We start from the raw sequence: 22,553 nt of genomic DNA, 5'->3' as shown, positions 1-22,553 counted from the left end.
TCTTATTTGCGCCCAATATCTGCTGATTGTATTTGAAGCACCTGAGGGGAAAAAAATGAAATGGCTGATATTTTGATTTGATTTGATTTGTTTTGATTTCTATATTCCTTTTTGCACAAGAATATAACAGAAAGCCAATCGAACAAAGTTCTTGAGTAATATCTTAACAGTGAATTACAAGGATATTGGTTGATGAATAAAATGAAGTGAATAAAACTGTTTTTCTTAGTAGTGCAAAACGATTTCGAGCAAGTGTCTTTACTTAATAGATAACATTACAATTTTACGTACCAGCTGTTAAAATAAGACAATTACACATATCTATGAGCAATAAGAATACAGGTGACCATTATCGTAAGCACAGAGGACAATAGCATCGCTTTGTTTTGGATATCCCTACCATTTCAAAACCAATTTTCATCAAATAAGCATTGAATTCCTCTTCGAATTATATAGGCCCCCTACCTTCATATTTCTTTAGAGGTTCGTCATTATGTAATACACGCATACACGCACACGGAGAACTGAAGCCCCAGCGCATACAAAATCCTATCAACCCCCATATGATTTACTTTATTCTAGTATACAGGTTTAGATGCACACTGTCAGTGAAGAAAAAAAAAAAACAAAAGAAAGGTTGCTCTAACAGGTGGGATGCCTCCTAATAGGTCTGTAGTGTATCATGACGATGTGAGACATCACATGGCTAGCGGGAAAAAGATTATTAACATTCAAAATCATTATCAATGGTTCATTCCCTTCATATGGCATGTAGGCCTATAGATATACTGTATATCAGTATATCTTGCGAAGTCCTTGTAATCCTCAGATGTTTGCACTCTTTAGACGGGTTGTATAGAAGTAAGCGCATGCATCTTTCATTCTAATCCAGACAGGTTTGGCGTGATCCCTGATCAATTCTTCCATGACATACTGGTGCTGGTAAAAAGAAATGAGTACACAAGGAAAACAAATCAGTTGGCTTTGCAATACAATGGACTTAACTGCTCCCATAGATTCTGAAAATGAATGGATAGCAAAGAAGTTGACTGAATCCATAAGCAAGTTCAAATTAAAAGGAATGACAGAATCCCTTCATCACATTAGCACATAGTGTCTTGCGTCAGTTTTTACTTACTTTGCTGAATGTTCTGGAAATAATTCAAGTCTTTTTTGTTGTTGTTGTTTCTTCTTTCTTATTCATCATCATTATCAAGCAGAGTTACGACCATACTGTATCCTTTGTTTCTTGGGTGAAGATCTGTAATTTACACTTTCAACAATATTTGCAATAAATCAATTTTCCATATTTATTTTAGCTAATGGATTGAATTCGGGAGTCGGGAGTAGGTAATCCCCCCCCCCCCCAAAAAAAAAAAAACAAAACAAAACAAAACAAAAACCACACACACACACGCAAAACAGAAGAACTTAAAGCATCTAAAATCTGCATTTTATAGAAACTCATTTACATGCCCTTTAAGTACATAATATTCATTGATTTGGCTCTGCAATTTTGAGTACTTACTTGCAGAGACTCCAACCCAAAGCACCTTCTGATCGGGAGATTCTCCCGCCTGAAACCCCTAGCAAACGGGAGACTCCAAGTTGATGTGTGCGAAGCGCGAAATTCCTAGGGTTATAGATGTTCTCTGGTGCTATCTAAGGCTTATTTTTTCAACATACAATAGTGGTAATAAGTAAGAAATCCTTTCCAACGGGAGACACAGAGCCAGGGCGGGAGAAATTAAATCTCAAACGGGAGAACGGGAGATTCTGCAAAAATGGGTTTTCGGCGGGAGATCTCCCGTCGAAAACGGGAGAGTTGGAGTCTCTGTACTTGATTTCCACTTTCCACACGGGTAGTACATGGTATACAGTGATGTACTATCCCCAGTCGATTTACTCTGCTGACTGCACCATGCCTCGTTCTCTGCCAGCAGATGTAATGTCTTTCAGGATTTATACAGTACACGTCAGGACATCATCGTCACCCACTTTGGTGCCATCGCCATCCCCTTCCAAGACATCCTAATGGGCTTTACATTCAATTTTCACCACCTGTTGAGTGAAGAATTTACAGGGAATAAAACTGAATTTCACTCAAAATATAGTCACTAACCCATCGTCATTCACATGGAAGATACTTCATGACTTCGTAAAATTAAAGATACAGTGAGTTTACCCGCTAGGCCGAGTTTACCCATAACTACGGTACCGGTAATTTGCAGAGTGTAGGCCTAGATATTGTAACGTTAACAACACTACACGTTACAGTTAGAGCGTTCCCCCGTTCTAACGTAACTTAGTCGTTAGATTTAGAAATAGAAAACTAAAACAAACGAGCAAAATCTTTAAGGGCGTAGCTTATTTCCACGCCTACTACAGTTTTACATTAAACGAGGGCGATTTTGCAATAAATCTTGTTATTCACCGACTTAGCAGAAACTCACCGCTTTCATGCAGGCCGGCCAGGCTAGAACTTTATCCCTTCGACGCCATCTTAGCTAGATCCGCTCCTTTGTTATATGCAGTGCAGTCGAGTCAGCAGCAGCTCAGTTTATGCAGTCGATCGAGTCGTAAGTGCAGTGTAGTGGACGACCAAGCCTAGAACGAATGCGCACGTACTGTAGGCCTACGCACATCACGCTGCTGGGGCATGCAATCGCAGCACCAGCCAGCCAATCACACAGATCCATCCGTACAGGTACGTACGCGCGCGCACATCTCCTTTCCCGCCAATTAATTGTGCATTGATTATGGTCATAATCATTCATAGCACGAGTGTGCGCTAGAAGCGCACGCACAGGGCACCACTGCGTGCGTTGTGGCCGCGGCCGTCATGTCACATGCGCTGCTGACTTGTAGAGTACGAGTATCACAGTGTTTATGTTAAACATGTGCGGTGTTTAGAACGTGTTTACGAGGCGTTCTAAATGTAAACGCGTCTGTTTATCCTGACAGTAAAAGTGTTTAGGCCTAACCAACAAACATTTGGGTAATGCCCTAAACCATGAACGAAATCATTAACAAAGGCAACTCCCATTTTTTTCTAGCAGTTAAAATATAGGACTGTACCTGCGAAACCAAAATATAAATTTATTACAGTTGTATTACATATTTTTAGGTTATCCTTTTTCCTTATTGATTATGCATTTCCATGAAAGGCCTAAAACATGAATTATTTCATAGTGCATCTTGATGTCGTAACAGTTTCCACTTTCTCGTGATAAAAGGAAACTAGAAATTGCAATTTACACACCATTTCCAACACTTCTCCATATATATATATATATGGACATATTGAGATTAACATAACGTGACCAGAATAAACACTCCAACTAAACACTCCAAGCTAAACACTTTAACTCTCAATACTTTACTCGTGCTATACACACCGGGTGTTTAGATGTTAAACAAAGTGTTTAGATTTTTAACGCTGTGTTTAGTTCATAAACATGTCGCATGTCGCATTTTTTACAGTGTATACACATCTTTTGTACAAAAACATTATACAAAAGAATGTATTATGCACGTTCATTAGGTGTTAAAGTTAGGGATATGACATGGGCGTAAGCAGTGACGATATTCTAATATGTGTTTTTAGATTAAATGTAGGTGTTTTTTTCTTATTACACTTCATAGCTTTTTTTTAATAATGGCCAATACTCTGTGTGCACAGTCACAACCAGTGACTAAGTATAATACTAATATACGTTGCGTTTTCTTGCGTGGTAAATCCAGCCATTACCCGCACTAATGCATGCGTGCTTTTATCAACAGTTCCTCAAGGTAAATTTCGGACCTTTTCTTTTCGAACAATACCCATTTTTTTTTCTTTTTTGCGTCGTACACCTCATGGGTTTTATGCCTGTCTGTGTTTCGATGTTTATTCATTTTCTCTTCTTCTCTTTCCTCCTTTTTTTCTCGTCTAAGTTCAACTGTATTCAGGCTATTTCAATGGTATTTTGAACAGACAAGAAGTGCTATACACCATGAAACGCAAACCTTCTCTGCTGATTTAATGCACTTAGTGCTATTTTGTTGTAGCTACCAATTGTTTTGTTTGTTTGTTTGTTTGTTTGTTTGTTTGTTTGATTTCCCATCTGAACAAATGGCTGGTTAGCCTATTATTCAACTGCACTATAACTGGTATTCCACCATGGGGTCCAGGTGGATGTGTGGCGGGACCACCCCACCGGATTATGCACCCTGCTCTTCGCTATAAGCAGGGAGGTGGGCCCTCCCTGCTATAAGAAATGAAGCGGGATCTTTTAAAATGTTTTAGGCGCTTGAGTTGTGACTCTCTCACACACACGAGACCTCTAACATTGTCCTGATAAAGCGGGGGACATAGTGTTTTGTCTCTTACCAGAAGGGACTGTATGATTACATTCGACATTGCCCACCTAGACTCGGGAATCGAACCCGGGTCGTGATAATTCGGGAGGCAGACGTACTACCGACTGAACGAAATCGCATTAACAACGAAAAAATGTCGTAAATTATTGATGGTGTAAAATGTTACAGAAAGTAATGAAAACTACAACGAACGGATTCCTTCGAAGGGGGAGGGAATTACAAGGAGGGGTGGAGGAGATAAGAAGTAGGGGGAGGGAGGGTGCATTTGCAGGGAATGACGACGTAGGAGGGCACGCGACTGCATGACTGTCTCACGCAGCGGGTGAGCTCGTTTTGCTCATTTTAAAGGAAATAATGTTAGTTTTCTCAAAATGGAAGGGGTTCTCAGGTTGAGCCGTTTCCATAGTGATATCCCGTGACGCGTTCTGCATGCAAGGCCGTGCAACCTGTCACAAAAATCACTGCATGACTTTACCACGTCTACGATTCATGAACGAATGTTTGGTTGGTCTTCTTAAATGCTTTGCGAAGTGAAATTCACATCTATGTATAAATGGCAAGTCCATTCTCAGTATCACTTTAACACGGCTATCAGAGAGGGGTTATAATCGTGCTTCTCACTGATTGCTCCTAGCGTCCTCCAGTCGGTCAGGATAGAAAAAAAGACTTAGAAATCAGTTCTTCGTTATTCGCCAGCCCATATGATCTGGTGTTCGATTGTAATGGGTTAATAGAAGAGATTATTATGCCAATGATGAGAACAAAATAACAACGCAAAGTCTTGACATAAGGCTAAGCTTGTAGCTGCACGAAGGACTGTATAGAGTTTGCTTCTGTATTTAATTAGCCACTCCCTACTCCCTTCAGTATTGCGTAGATAATGGCTTAGGCCACATGCCAACCAGGAAATAAGAGGCACATTACAGGATGGTAGTCCTGTCTAATCGCACGGTTGCCCTGTTCAATCAGTAGAACCGATCGAGTAAACATCTCTAAGGTGGTGTTCAAAAATCCGCACCATCTTCTTTTGAGGCGAATTCAATACGCCCCTGTGGGTGTCAAGCTTTCCTACCTCTCCCTTCTGCCTCCCCCCCCCCCCCCCCCACCTGTTTCTCTATCTATTTTATCCGTCTACCTTTTATACATCTCTTTCTCTCTTTTTTTCTGCCACCCGATTCAGTATCTTTCTCGATGAAGTCTCAGTGAAAGTGGAGATTGTTTGTCCCAAACGTTAGAGCTGTCTCCCCTTCTGTTCGACGGTTGCGAAGGAACCCCCAAGCCCCTACACCATCCGAAACGGAAATTGGTGAATCAATTCAGACCGAGCCTGGCGGGGCGGAAAGAAAGCCAGGATGGTGATGGGGGAGGGGTGTTGGAAGACCAAGAAACAAACTTTTAAAAAAGAGAGCGGGGAAAGGGTGCATGGGGAGCTTTATTTTTTTCTGGTTGATATACATGTTATGGTCAAGAAATCCTCTAATCTTGAGTAAGCATCTCTGTTTGGCTCGAATGAAAAGAACCCATAACAATGACACACCATAACTGTCTCCTCCTATGAAGCTCCTCAAATACTGACTGCTCTCTTTTTTCCCAACTTTCTCGTACGAAAACCTTTCAAACAGAATGCAGTTCCTTTAAAAGAGAAACCATGGAAACCGAGCAGTACACCGTCATAACTATTCTCGACATTTAAGGTTTTCTCTCAAGTCATCTGCTAGTTGGACATGTTCAAATGGAATGTGGATTTGATAATATCACAATTTTAGTCATCATCAACATGAGGCCGTGTTGTGGAAGACGAGGAAAAAATGCTGTAAGTAAATTATTGTAAAATGAAGACAAGACTTGAAATAACAAGAGAAGAGAAAACGGAGAAAGGAGATGATGACGACGACGACGACGACGACGATGATGATGATGATGGTATATATATATATATATATGATGGTGATGATGATGATGTATATGATAGTGATGATGATGATGATAGTGATGATGAAGATTGTGATGATGATGATGGTGATGGTGGTGGTGGTAGTGGTGGTGATGATGATGGTGATGATGATGGTGATGATGATGGTGGTGGTGGTGGTGAAGGAAGAGAGATTGAAACAGGAGAAAGTGGTCGGACCAGAAATGGTATAATTGTTTTATAACACTCTACGTATTGACTGTCCCGTCAATCTAAAACTTCTCCTGTACTTCGTCAGAATCTCTTTATCCACTTATCTATAGCGATATCCGTTCGCACGGATAAAACGCTAAAAATATGCTTAAATCAGTAGTTTTAAATACAGTTCCTTCCGGCGGCTATACAACAAGTTCCTTCCTTGTTCTCTCCTTCTCTCCCTCTTTCTTTCACCCTCTCTCTTTCTCTTTCTTCTACTCTCCATAGAATGCTGCTCCATGTTGTATTACAGATATGACTCGCTATAATCTTTGGTGGGGATTAATATCCACGTAGAATGTGGATTAGTGAATTATCAACGCAAACATGACCACATTCAATGCAAGTGGATTTTTTTTTTGTCCGCGATTCGTGAGCGATGACGCAAAGAAATTTCATCGTTCTTTTCTCATGCATTTGGGTCTGTTTTGATGGGGGATCAAACAAGGGCCCACGCAAACAGGGCCCACCTTGCAAAACAAACAGAAGTCAAAACACATGTGGAATTTACAGCAAAGAGTGATTCAGGAGAGAGGTCAATGGCGAAGACCCGTTAAAAGCCTCCGAGTTTGACTGGAGAATTTACAGTTCGTTTGCACCTTCGGATCACGTCATTCGCCTCTCGACATTGATCAAACAGGAGCTCCCGATTCTAACTGCATTATTTACCATTTGCTCATGAAACAAAAACCCAGCTTAAAAGCTTCAAAATAGTTCAAAAATGTGAGTCAAGGATAGTAACAACCAGCATAAAAAAAAGTTAATCAGTATATCAATAAATGTTAAGCATTGTTCAATATAAAGTGAACAATAGTTATAATATAGAATTGTTTCTAGACCAAATCGTCTATTATAGCTATATAATATGGTTTAGTAAGAAAAGTTGTGATATATCCTGATATTTTAGGCTTTATCGCACAATTTTTATATAGTAGGATTTTTTTTTAATACAACTGACCTACACATATGCATCAAATGATACAGCTCGAACTTTTTCGAAATCACTGCTCCCAGTGGAAAATAGTACCTCTAAAGAGGGATCGCACGCCATTTTCAAAATTGGTTTTGATAAATAGGGGAAAGCCGAACGAACATAAAACAATTATTGAACCCGAAAACGAAAGTGGTTGGATTTTGAAATTCCAAATTCATGGTTTCGGAATATGGAGATAGTCATTATGAAGTGCAATATACATCCTAAAGTTTGCAAGATATCAATGGCTATGGAACGTTTATATGTTTAGCATGTTAAATTCTAGATACAAATTCTTTTTAACTTTTTGACAAAAATGACATACACTTAACTCTTTTTATGTTTTGGGATCTGTTCAGTGCTTAGTTGATCAATAATTATAATGACGTAGGCCTGCATATACAGCAGGTTTCCATGCATTGACTAGTTTTATTTTAGTTCGAGGGATGAATTAAGGGAAGTAAAAAATTCACTTAATTTTTCACAAGACGTCTGATCATGTTATTTGGGAGACCTAAATGAGGTGGGCACATGTACAACTTTCCTATGGGGCATAAAATGATATGGATATTAATGCATTGAGTAATTTGAATCCCATCGTTTCAAGAAAACGTGTGCAACTCCAAAGCGTTCATAATTATGATGAATAATTGTATACGTATCAAAGTTGGGTATTGTCAATCATATATGATTGAGCTCCTATCATGGCGTAACTTCTGGTTGTCTGACTTTCTTTCTCTCTTTAGCATTTTACGAATTTTACCTTGGTGGGGACTTGCACGTTTTGGCCTCCATAAATCAACCGATGTCTTTGGTTGCCACACATGCATCTCGCCGACAATTTTCATTTTCCGCATCAATCAAAGGCATGACACACCCATCATCAGATCAGCAAGGAACTCTTAAGAAACCACTACATTTGAAGGGGATGGGTGTCCCCCCCCCCCACTACCACCACCCCTCCTCTATCCCATGTCATATACCTTACATTCCTGACAGTATACTTTTGTTTAATATCTAAACTCGCAATGAGAAACATCGGGCACAGGTAGATGGAGTTTGAAGAGAGAGATGAAATCCGACCTACCTGGTATGAGTCTTCACATTGGTCCCTTATTCCCCTCCCACCCCCACCCCCTTCCCTCTCTCTAACTTTTCTTGCCACTCAAGTCACAATGATGTGAGCAAAAACAACAATGAAAAGGTGAAATCGAAGACTAAAAAAAAAACTTTTGTGGAAATGATTGGTAAGTTTCTACCATGACGACTGCGCGTGACTCTCGCCAGAGATCATCAGCACGAACAACTTTTTTCCATGAAGATGAGAGCTCATCCAAATCCATCCGCCTCTACAATCTCCACCCCAAGCTGCCCTGAAGCCCCGTCCTTCCACCTTCCATCCTCACCTGTACTGTATGTACGTACCCCAGCCACTCCTCTATGCAACCCTGAATTCGCTTCATTTGATAATGACCATTTGAGTGTTAAAAAGTTTTCCGAGATCTGCATATTATGACCTGTTTATAAAGCCATTTACACCGTGGGAAGTCCTGTTTGACTTACAGCGTTATTCCACACATTGATCAGCTACCCTTTATGAATTTTGAATACCGATTGGCAGAGAAAAACTCCATAGCGTCGTACTCACTACACCAAAAGTTCCTGGTACAGAAGAGATTCAATTCAATTCAATTCAAAGTTTATTTCATTTTTCGACAAAACACATGTTTTACTTCTTTTGATAACAGAGAATAAGGTAAACAGAACATAGCGAAATGAAAAGACTGTACAACAATTGAGGACCTATAGTAATCATACATTGTATAGTAAAAAAGAAACAGAGATGATCAAAGTGAAGTACATGTATACCGTTGCTTAAAGTGCGAAAAATGGAGGGACCCACTAAAAAGACAGAGCTTGTATGTGGGCCCCTCTGAAAAAGAACATCGATGGAAAGATAAATTGAATCATCGTAGATACAAAAAATAACAAAGTGGAAGAAGTCTGGAAGCCTACTGAAAATTAGATTACCAGATATACACTTTCATAGACGCGAACAAACATGAAACAGGACTAGACAACAAGACAACTACTGAAGAAAAGGTTGTACAGGACAAAACGGGATGGACAAGATTGACAAACTGAAGACAAAATAGCAGACAAGAATGCACAACAGAAACAGAAACAGAACAACAGAAACTGATTAAAGGCAGTTAAAGGTATTGCTACAGGTAGTTAATGGTATCGTTTACCATTGATAGCAGTGACTTTAAAAAAAGCTCAAGTTATCACATTTGATGCATATGTGTAGGTCAGTTGTCTCACAAATCATCCTACCATGTAAAAATTTTGCAACAAAGATTAAATATAAGGAAATATCACTATATATTTTTCTCAATACATCATACATGTGGACGGTTTAGTCTAGAAACAATTTTATTATAGCTATTTTCACATTTGTATACCTAACGATACTAAAATATAAGGAGACATCACTATTTTTCTCAACAAATCATACCTGTAGACGGTTTAGTTTACAAACAATTTTATCATAGCTATTTTATATTTTGTATAAAAAGACACTTAACATTGATTGTACCGATTAGCATTTTTAAATTGGTTATTCCAATATTCATCTCTCAATTTAAAACTATTTTGAAGCACTGAAGCTGGGTTTTTGTTTCATCTGCAAATGGTAGATAATGCCTTTAAAGTGTCTTACCCATAATATAGTGCGCATTAATTTTGCTATGTAGCAATGTAGAAAAGAACCAAAAAACGCGCAAAGTCTAATGACCAGACTATTTAAAGAAACTGACATAAAGAATCGGGTTTCGGATTTCATTCAAAAATCCCCCAGGCCACAGTGAATCGTATTTCACCACCATGCAACATTTTTCACTGAATGATGAGGGCAAATTAACCCTATTTGCCATTGAACCGTGCAGGAATGCAATATTTATCTTCTTCTTTTACTCTGGCGAAAAGAAACAATTTCGGTCAGTGGAAACAAATTGACAGTGAACATTTCCATTCTCTAAAGGCAAAAGATGAAGTAACTGTCGTTTTCTTGACGGCCATTCTTTCCTTAAAGAGGGTCTCTGACACAAAGAAGTGAAAAAATAATGTTCTGACAGTCAGCAGTTCTAACGTTTCCTGTTCAATCTTAAAAAGTTGAGATCTCTCTTGAGCGTATTCCCACGTAGGCTTACTTAACATTTCATGCATTTTAACATAGCATTTTATTCTATCATTTGGAATCAATATGTCGGATACTCGCGTTACTTCTATTCCATCGGTCTGAGACAATAACTTTTCAATCTTTATGAAAACAACAAGTAAATACCAACGCTGTAATGACACCCTGGAGCACAATAAGGTATGCTAGTATAAAATGCAACATGACACGAAGTATTCCTCTGATATTTGGTGAATTCGATCGACTGCTGGAAAGGAGACTACACAAAGACTCGCCTTTCTACATTTTTGTTTTTTAATATTGGCGCGAACACACACACACACACACACAACACACACACACACACACACAGCGCCACCCGTCGCACGGGACAACATGATAAAACATTCATCAGAAGCTTGTCACATACACGAGCCTGTGTAAACACAAGAGATGTGGGGCAGGGATACTACACGAGGGGGAAAATCAACAACTGACTATTCGCACTATTTCACCTGTTTTCGCGGTTTTTCATTTCTTAGCAAGTGTTATAAAGCACGGAGTGGGGGGGGGGGGGGGGGGGAGAGATCTCACCTACATCATGCCATTGCGCTCCTATAACCAGCTTTTTCCCTGCTGTGAAAACGGGTATTTCACATCACTTCTCGTCACAACCCTGGCTACATAACGAACAACATAGTGTTTTACAATGGAGTAGACATTATATATATATATATATTTTTCAATAAACCATTATCAACTCAGTTCAGTTCAGTTCAGTTCAGTTCAATTCAATTCAATTAATTCAATTCAAGTCAATTTAATTCAATTCAATTCAATTCAATTCAGTTACATAAATATTTCAAAAGAAAAAAAGAACGTCATAAGGAAAGTGCAACTTATATGCACAAAACTGCTCAAAAGGCGCTCAAAAAGAATGGGGGGGGGGGTAAAAAGCTCAGTGAGTCGAATAGTTGAAATATGGCTTTTAGTGCGTTACTTTCATTTCACAATCATGACATATGGGACACATGCACGTCAAGGAACAGAGTCAAACATCACCTCCCTGGACTCGCGCACACCGTCGACTGTAACGTGACCTCTTCTATCGATGAACTTTGCTCTCTCTGTCCTACCCTCACCCCCACCCCGCCCCCTTTTAATCCTAACTTTAAACTCCGACCAGGCAATCCAACGTTTGCATGACCCCGATTTGCGTCAGCTAATGAGAGCTCACTGTAATCACGTAGAAAAAAGAAACCCTCTTGAAAAAATGATAATTATTATTATTCGAGTATGCTAGCATAATTTATGCTCTAACATACTCACGCTCCAATTTTACGAACATCCCCCTTTTTTAACACTTGTTCATAGAATGACTTAGATCATGTCGCTGATACCATCTCCTGACAGAGTGCGATAAATACACACCCCTTATCCCTCGCCCCCATCGCAATTAACCCACACAAAAATTGAGGAAGCTTGGTCTTAAATTGATATCGGGATCATAACTCATGTTGTTCTTAACTTTAGCCTTTATGTGGTATTTTGCTCGACGTATCAAGTTAGTAGGGCAAGGATAACGACTCCGTTGACAACCTGCCCCAGATTTGCGCAACCAACCAAGAAGGTCTCAAGCCATATAATATGACGAGAAAGGGGAAGGGGTTATGAAATGTAACTTCTGTGGAAGCACCCACGTGGAAAGAATGTCAGAAAAAGATATCGAAAGCTGGTATGGACTCTTGTTTAAGGGATGGATACCGGAATGATGTTCGTAAATAAAGAAAAAGTCCGTTTTTCTAAATCTATTATGAACAGAACATGCGTAGTATTAACGAACCTTCGGAATTACGAAGCTTATTTCGTTGTCGGATCAACAAAACTTCAGAATAATAAACTTTTTTTAAACTTCCGGATAATGTGGAATAACGAACCATATTTCATTTACGGTTTAATGAGAACCTTGGGTGTAACAAACCTCCGGAATGATAAAACTGTAAGTTGATAAACCACATGGACAGGGCATTGATCCGGGTCACGGAGGACGAACTTTTCTCGTTCTCCGTGATTGCATATAAACCTATATACCGCCGTGGTTTCATATCGTTGTCCGCAAAAAGAAAGTGCAAATGGTTATAATTGAAAACGTTGAACTTGAAAGTTGAAATTACAAAATCTTGCTTACCAGAAAACAATGAAGCATTTTGCTTAAAGGCATTATTACCATTTGCAAATGAAACAAAAACACAGCAGTAGTGCTTCAAACTACAATGTGAGTAAGGGAAAGAAACAACCACTGTATTAATTTGAATCAGCAAAATTGATTTTAAGTATTGTTAGAGATAGAAAATGTGCACAATAGTTATAATAAAAACATTTTCGTGACTAAATCATCTACAGTTGCAGTTTATTGAGAAAAAAACACTGATATCTCCTTGTATTCGAGGCTTCATTGCGAAAATTTTATGTCATGGTAGGATGGTTTGTGGTACAACAAACCTAGGCATATCCATCAAATGTGATATCTTGAACAATTTTTAAGTCCCTGCTCCAAAAGGTAGACAGAACCTTTAAACGACCTTCTCGTCACCTACAGGGCTATAGGGTGGCCCTTTAAACGACCTTCTCGTCACCTACAAGGCTATAGGCCTACTGATTGACCGGGTCGTTTTTATATTGTCCCGTCCTCCGTCCATCCCCCAGGGTGAAAAAAGGAGGAAATGATTGTGTAGTATTGTTAGACCCATCAAACCCCACAACTTGCGGCAGATTACGGATTTGATTGTGCTCCACACAATGCAGAAGGTCATCACCTTGGCCGCCTTGAGGTGAGACTAGTATGCCCGCCAAAACACAGACATCAATACATCAGCCACTGTCAGCAAAAGCGATAATGAACTATACAAGATAGACTCTCACGTGTCTGGTTGGTGTCCAATTTCCAATACTCCGGGCTGTAACATTGAGCGCATGTTTGGACGGTGATACACTTCATACCGCTATTGATTGACAAGGCAAACATGCAATCATGCACTAGCTCAGATACTCGCGCGCACACACACACATACATACACACACACACACACACACACACACACACACACATATACCGTGTTTCGCTGATACCTTACAAAAATCTATACAGACATTGCTATCATACTGAGGCAAGCAGATTGAAGGTTGAGCTGTAAACATACAAAACAGCGACCCAAATAAGGCCATCAAATTTGAAATACCTTTTTCAGAAAAAAAAGGGTTTGCAAAAATGTTGTCAAACCCACTGTTTAGATTGTGTTCAAAATCTTTGAGCAATCTATGAATTCTCCACTCACGATGCTTAATATAATTTTTTTGCTATTAATTGCTTTAAACAGTCATTCACCCACGCATGAATGATTTCGAAAACAAAGCATGACGAAGCGGTTCAGAGACGGGGGTAATGAAAGCAGGACGGAAGCCTGCGTGTAGTGTGGTTTTCTACATCACACCTCCACTCCAAAACCCAGCCACCACCGTAACGGAATATTACATATTATTACCCAGAATTTGAAGAAAAAAAAAATCATCGGGAAGGTTAAATCTCATGACAATCACCCGCTACATCCATGACTGCATTTAATGAATGAAAACAAGAGAGAGACAATTGCAGTACAAATTGCTCTGCGGCAAACATTGTACATGACGTAAGCGTGAGAAGCATGTCTTTGGTGAACTGAACCTACATATTTGGGGATTTTGGTGACACAATAACGAAAGCGATTTCAAATTGCTGGTGTTCTCTGACTATAAACACCCAGAGATAAGTGCCTTGATGTTACCATATATGCCTGGTATAAGTAATGATTATTTTGCAAGTATGTATAAGAAAGACGTTACGCATTTTCAAAAATGTGAACGCGTATACGTCCCCCAAGGACAGTTCACCGTACCAAGGGTCTCATTTTCGATCTCATATCAGCCCTCTACGGTCCAAGTGATCACCACTGAGGTCTAGTCACCGCTTAGTCATGTTCCTCTTCCGAACATGACTACTGCCGTGGAATGACGGACGGCAGCATGTGAAATCGCGTCAAATGTTTGTCAGGTGAATTTCTCGATACATAAATTGGCGTTTCCGAGAAAGCATATCTTCCTTTCTCAAAAGAAATCAACGGATGGCTGTGGATTGGGATGGTACGGGTGGTGGAGAGTCACTGTTAAGCTCATCTGGACTCCATCCTTCTGCACCCACCCCCCCCCCCCTTCTCTCTTTCTTTCTTTTTTTTTTCTCTCTCTCTTTGTCCATTAAAGACCGCTGAAAAATCCCTTTAGAGACGTCAAATATCTTCACAGACCCAATGAGATTAAGCGCGGGACTCAGGGTTCGAAGGGTTGTGGGTTCGAAACCCCCTGACGAATACGTAGTCATTTGACAAGTGGACTGTCTCTTAGCACAGTGCTTTAATACTGCAATGATATTTTCAGTTCTTTCTGGTAACTGCTGCTTATTAGTATGTTCGAAAGTGGCAAAACTACAATCGAAGCTTTCTGCTGGATGGTCGAAATTATGACGTCACTGTCTAACGCTGTTTCTAAAGCTTATTTCCAGTAAATGACGCTATAGTATATATTATGCTACTAGAGCTACTTTTAGTCAGTGACGTTTCGTGGAATCAAAAGATTATATTATCTTCAAATTGCCGTCGACACGAGGCATTAGCTATCAAATGACTTACTCTACGATTACGTCATGCGATTGTGATAGCGTGTATTGCATGATAGAATGCAATAAAGGAAGTAACTTTGATTTAAGCAACATTTCTTCTGTGTCAAATCAGTCAGAAAGAGTAGGAGGTTTACTAGTATATGTAAAAAAAACAAAAAACAAACAAACTCCCCAAAGAGGATTCGTTGTATGTCATTAAGGCCTATACGCTTAAATCATTCACCCTTGGCTTTACATGCACTAATTTTACCTGTCTTATATCCATTAACCCCAATCGTAAAGCTAATCACAGACTGAAACTATTTAAGGTATGCTGTCATTCACTAGGCTCATCTGCATGAAGGTTCGCTCGCTTGCCTGCTTGCTGCCGGTGAAGGCTAAATCAGTGCAATGACTCAAATCTCGTGACGTCACGTCACTATGGAAACGACGTGAGGGACGCAAGACGCAACAATTTGATGACCCCCCCCCCCCCATCCCGTGCCTCCCCACCCAACGACAAGAAGTGATATTTAAGGAACAGACACATTAAATTACCAAACATGACAATCCGATTAGGTCGCATCTCCAGTGCCCAGGTGAAAAGTCTAAAATTGGAGCAGATTTTATGTATATGCAATAAAGACAATTGCAATCACAGAAAGCTGCAAATAAATCTTTGATTACTTGACCAAAACTCATTAAAAAACACAAGGCAAACAAAGCAAAGCAAAGCAAAACAAAACAAAACAAAAGTTCTAGTTGGTCGTTGTTTAGCTTGCGACTGTAGCAAGTCCTGAAAGTTGATAAGATCGCCCCTCAAATAAACGTTGGGACATCAATAACGCCTGACAACGAAAGCCTGCAAACTACACTCAACCAGGAAAAAGGGGAAAAGTTGGTATGAAGGAAACATTTTAAATGAGTCAGGACTATGACTCAACAATACGATCTTAGCATGACTTCAATTTTAGCGTCTTCTATTCGTCTTTCCAGATGAGTTCCCGGAAGAATTTCATGACAGGACTCGAATAGCAGACAATTTCGACTTCATAGGAGCGTGTCATCAACGAGAGAGTGGTTCAATTTAGATCGGATATGATTTATGAGTCAACTAGACGGAGACGGGGAGAAAATGGGACGGAAAACAAAATGAGGTCTTTAAGAAATCTTAAAGTGGTAGATGATGCAGTAATAGACAAGGCACTGCGGGCTAATGTCTACAGATTGCAACAAGTCATCCCGCACTCCGTTCCGATCATGACGACGCTTTGGGGTGCCATATTTCGAAAAACTTTGAACAGCCGATGCCTCCGAAGGGTATAATGACAGGCTACATACCATTTGACAAGGCTACTGAAAATTGGCGGCTTAACGAAGACTGACGGCCAGATGTCGACGCGTGTCGATCATCATAATTATATCTAATGATTTAACGAGCTGTGGCCCGGGCCAAAAGATGAAAGCAATACAGAGATCGACTTACTAGCTGTATATGTCTGGTGCACAGCAGCGAGAAGAACGACTGATAGAATTAAGAACTTCATGATGCTCTCTATTCCTCCTTTACTCCTTCTTCTTCACGAGCAATTTATTCACGGCTGATCTCTCTGTTTTTCCTCTTTGCAGGGCAGACGACAAGACGACTCCCGATAGTGACTGTCAATCGTTTTCTTTGGTTGAAGAATATCGGGGAAGGCTGGCGATGGCTTTGTAAAATGCAATATGCCGATGAGGTGGTATCGATATCCTGCAATGCAAGATCGTCTGCTCCTAATCGAAGAGAGTTTGAAGAGAGAGGGTGATAAAGTGAGGGAGAGGGGGAGAGAGCGAATGAGAATCGACAATGTCCTTCCACCAACGACTACTGGACGACTTGTGAGCTGAAGTTACGCCGACCTGCCGATTTTATCAATAGGGAGCGATGCTTATTGATCGCTTGAAAAATAAGCTGCAAAGCGTGTAGTGAACTTTTTGTACCTTTTTCTTTCTGCTTGAAAACAACAACAACAATTAACCATTGATGATGATAATAGCAGCGAGTAGAGGACGGCGCATGCGCGGAGAATTTTGCTGTTAACTTACTGGCTACCTGTCAAGCCATAGGCTGTGGTAGGTACGCTCCCGAGCGAAATGAAAGGGGTGTGGCCTGGTGGCATGTAATGCTTATTATTGAGCCTCTGCGTGCACTACTTGCAATATTCTGTAAGCAGCAATGTCATATGCCTCTGTGCTTAGTGTACACACAATCGAATCACATTCGTCCTGTTTGCTGTTCTCTTCTTTTTTTTAGGGGAAGGAGTGCCGGCATTGTTTTTCATTTAGGTGCTGTAAGAAGAGAGGAAAGAAGAAATAAACGGCCCTTATACATTCAATGCCCTGTGTGCCAATCTCATAATAAAATTCATTCAAAATAAGCACCAGGATCCTGTTTATACTATCATAAAAAGAACTATACAATATAAGTTAATGTATCCTGACTTGTGTCGATTCATGACACCCTGAAAATCACTTATGTTGCAAAGGAATATCTAAATACGTGTCATTTATCTATATGATAATGTTTCTGCTGTTTGTTTGTTTGTTTGTTTGTTTGTTTGTTTGTTTGTTTTTTGTTTGTTTTTTTGTTTACCTGGATACGCCCACAAAAAGCCTTCCTAACCAGGATTATGTCAATAACACCACTTGCCAATCTGTGCTAATGTATTGATATGATTAACAAAAGACATCGGAATGCACCTTTCCACAGTCTGAGCATAACTCGCCGTTTCCATGTTACTATCAGTATGTATATTAAAGGGATAGTACAGTATTGGTGGAGATGAGAATTGGGCTTATAACTCTTTGCGAGATACCAAGAAAACACTTATGATATACTACAGAGCATACCATTTTAAGAGGAATTCAAAGTTTATTTGATGAAAATCGGGTGTGCAATGAATGAAACATCCAAAAACAAAGTAAAACAATGCGATCGTAATAAAGTGTGGGTCCCACACTTTATCAGAATTGCTCTTTTTTGGATATCTCAGCCATTTCAAAACCAATTTTCATCAAATAAACGTTGAATTCCTCATAGAATTACATGCTCTTTCATATTTCACAAGAGGTTTCTCATTATCTCACAAAAAAAAATGTTAGAAACCTGAAATTAGGTCTCAACCAAAAACTGTACGATCCCTTTAACAAAATACACAGTACATTTTTGCAGAAGGGAAAATATTCAGTTTAGAGGAAGGTGCATTCCAATGCCTTTTGTTAATCGTACTTTTTATGAGCATTTTACCAGTCATTGGCAGATAATGTTATTGACAGAATCTTGGTTTGGAAGGGTTATCGTAGGCGTAACCAAAAAAAAAAAAAAAAAAAAAAAAAAAAAAAAAAAAAAAAAAAAAAAGAGCAGGAATCATTATCATAGAAAAATGGCAAATATTTGGATATTCTTTCGGCCACAAAAGTGATGATTGGAGTATCATGAATCAATAAAAGGCATTGACAAAAGACAAAAGACACTGTAGAGAAACATGTTCAGTCTAGGGGAATCTGAGGAAGGTGCATTCCAATGTCTTTTGTTAATCATATCAGCATTGTACCAATGATTGGCTGATAATGTAATTGACAGAATCTTGGTTTGGAGGGTTATCGTAGGCGTAACCAAGTTATCTATAAAGAAAAAGAGCAGAAATCTTTATCATTGAAAAATGACAAATGTTTGATATTCTTCCGGCCATAAAAGTGATGATTGTCGTATTATGAATCAATTAAAGCCATTGACAAAAGACAAAAGACACTGTAGAGAAACATGTTCAGTCTAGGGGAATCTGCATGACAATGTCTTTTGTTAATCATATCAGCATCTTACCCGCGATTGGCTGGTAGTGTTATTGACAGAACCTTGGTTTGGGAGGGTTATCGTAGGCGTAACCAAGTTATCTAAAGAAAAAGGGTAGAAAATCATTATTTTAGAATAATAACAAATTATTATTTGGATATTCTTCCGGCCACAAAGTTGATGGTCGGGGTATCATGTATCAATAAAAGCCAATGTGCATTAATTTTGTATTGCAAATTATCTTTAACTGGTACATAACCATTGCATTAGTTCGCTGGTTCCGTTTGCTAGCTAGCACATGAGGATAGCCCAAGATGACCAGCGAAGCATTTTAATAGAGTTTAGAATGCGCATGCCTCCAACGGCTTTTGTTGATGACCCTGGGATGACCCTCCCTTATGAAAGGTTCGTCTTTTGAATCTTAATGATGTAAACGGATTAGAATGATGTCTATCACTCGTGTAGATTACTGCCATCCTATATGGGTGAAGGAAAGAAAGGCAAAGCATCAAACACTAAACACCAAAACACTGAACACCAGAGGCATATGTGCCACGTTGATCTATTAAGGAGGCAACACAACTCGTAAATGGTCATTCGCGATTTGTGACTATTGCTAGATCACGATCCTTACCGCTCATTTTGAGATCACGCCAACTTAGCTAGCTTCGAGTTCGAAAGAGTTAATACACTCTGACCAGTTTAGTTTTGTAAAACCCTTGTTTACTTCCTCCTTCTGTTTCTGATAAATTCTGATTCTCCTTCCTTTCTTTTTCAGAAAGTTATTCCCACGGGTTTGTCGATCATCACTGAATGAGAGACAAAGTCCTCTGGTTTATCGTGTAACGATTTCTTGTGAAGAGCAAGAGTAATTAAAAAGAATCTGATAAAGGGGACATAATAATTATATGTGATGGGGGTTAATGATCGCAAAACATATTCTAACTCTAAGTCTATCTTTTGTTGTTGTTGTGTTTTTTTTGTGTTTTTTTTTTTCCTTTTGGCAATGCCTTTGAAGATGGTAACAATAAGCTAATTGGAGCAAAACTGTGTTTTGGGGGAAATGAATATCTTGTAAGTAGGTCAGAACTTAACGTGAAATGCATATTATGAGAGGGGACACTTACAGCTTCTCACAGCACCCCCTCCCCGACCGCCCACCCATAAATGTCCCTGCCATAGGTTAACCACTATTGGAAATGAGGGTGAAGGACGTGACTAGGAGAGCAACAGCAAGGGCGGAGCAATGGACATTTTTGATGAATAGGAGGGAGCCCTATAGCAGGGCGCCCTCACTAAAATTGTTTTCATGTAGCGTATGGCTTTTTCATCCAACATTACCAGCGTGGAAGCACTTTACGATAATACTGTACTTTATAACTGCAGCAGCTAACGATGATAACGATATTCTATACCAGCAATGGCTGTTGTTGCTGTTGTTGTTGTTGTTGTTGTTGCTGTTGCTGTTGTTGTTGTTGTTGTTAGCACATGAGGTAAGACATTGAATTGGGAGACTTTTGCACAGATCCATGTCACCAAGATAAGCAAATAAACTATAAGGTGAAATTATACAATCAATTTGTTGTTCATGTTTTGATCTTATTTGATTTGATTTGATTTAGCTCGATTCGGTATTATTCTTTTCTGTACAGTTATGCTATAATCAATAGAGAAGCTATTGTGCCATACCTAGATATTATTCTCTAAATGTCTACCCCCATCTCGATATTAACTTCAGTGTATAAATAGTGGACGATTTTGCTGTGGTGATTGCTGCTATTTTATGTCGTTCATATCGCGTGACCTACACATGCAGACTGGTCTGAACATGCAAAACCAATGATTTGTCCTTCCTTGTTTATGCTTAAACAAATCCAAAAGTGTTTCTGTTCGCCAAGATATGATCGATTTTAAATTTCCTTACCACACAGGCTGCCATAGACTTACGATGAAATCAACTATATTATCATTTTTTTAATAATAAAAGCAGGGCCCTTCGACCCCCTTTTATAATCACTGCTTCTCTTAAGGTTCCCAGCAAAACACCAAGTTCAACTCTTAGCTTTCCCTGTTTCAATGACTTGTATATAATTGTGTATCTTTGCGTTACTTTTTTATCATACTTCTGAAGTGATGGTGAATGAATATTTGATTTGATTTGAACCAAACGGAATAGTATTGAGTTGAACTGAATTGAACTGAACTGAACTGAAATGAAATGAAATGAAATGAAATGAACTAACTTGAACTGAATTGAATTGACTGTTATCTGAACCCATGGAAGTCAATCTAGCTGCTACACCAACGTCATTTTTCGGGACGCGGCTAACCTGCCGCGTGCCAGGCGTTGATTGCAGATTGTTGGGTCTGGTCCAAGTCAGAATATACAGCGTCATGTTTTCTTCGCGATAATGGGACCAACAGCTACGGTTCCGTCTGACCTAGTATAAGTGCACTCTGCGATGGGCTTGCAATGATTATGACAAATTAAAAAAAGTCATATCCCAGGACGGTGTTGACATGAGCAAATAATTGAGAAAAGGCGTTTTTTGTCAAGCGGGATTATTTCTGAAACTGGTAAACAAGTTCCTGGTGGGAGACAGAGTTGTGAATGCTTGACATGGAGCGATGTCTATTCCTGTTGCTGCTGCCGCTGTTTTGTATACAAATTACATCGCATGTAAAATATTTATACACGGGGTATTTGAAGTTTTATGTACTTTTGCCAGTATGAACAACAACATTTATTTTTCAAATTCATGAAATTCTTTTGTCGAGCTGTTTTTCATTGCAAATGATTGACAAATTGCCCTACAAATAAGCACTGAATTGATCTGTGTTTTTGATAAAAAATCATGGGCGTACACACTCGAGCAGGATTCGAACCTCCGACCTCCTGATCTTCGGACAGGCGTCATCTCCACTAGACCACCGAGCGTCCTTGGGTGCTTCTGATGGTGATATCTTGAAATTTTAAGAATTATGATACCAATTTTTTTAAAACTTATTTCAGACTGATGGAGAATGTTAATGTGCTTTAAGAAAATAAAACAAATTATAACATAATATAGAATATAGAAATGTAAATACAGTGCCAAATTGCAATACTTAAGACCACAATTAACGACTTTAAGCATATGTTATACCTTAAAGTTGTCCAAGTATTCGATGTATTATCTAAATAAATTCAAATTTATAGAACATTTCTAACTTTGTACAATATCCTCTCAGTTTCTACTGTACATAGTGATGGAGAGAGAAAAATATGTTTATGTATCTCTTTCTCTCTCTTCATAATAATATAACTCATTTTATGTGTACATGTGTTTGTTTGTGTGTGTGTGTGTGTGTGTG

General features: G+C 39.2%; 1 non-coding gene across 1 annotated transcript; it reads right to left on the bottom strand.

Annotated features, from left to right (window-relative positions):
- Positions 1-22,064: 22,064 nt before the first annotated feature.
- Trnaf-gaa (transfer RNA phenylalanine (anticodon GAA)) lies at positions 22,065-22,137 on the bottom strand. The gene has a single exon. It is a non-coding gene; the product is annotated as a tRNA-Phe (tRNA).
- Between the last annotated feature and the right edge of the window lie 416 nt (positions 22,138-22,553).

Source organism: Diadema antillarum, unplaced genomic scaffold (genome assembly GCF_040938485.1).
Source record: "Diadema antillarum isolate AM-2024a unplaced genomic scaffold, OU_Dant_1.0 seq00001177_RagTag, whole genome shotgun sequence".
Lineage (NCBI taxonomy): Eukaryota > Metazoa > Echinodermata > Echinoidea > Diadematoida > Diadematidae > Diadema > Diadema antillarum.
The sequence above is the reverse complement of the archived record's forward strand: the minus strand, read 5'-3'. Positions and strand labels throughout refer to the sequence as shown.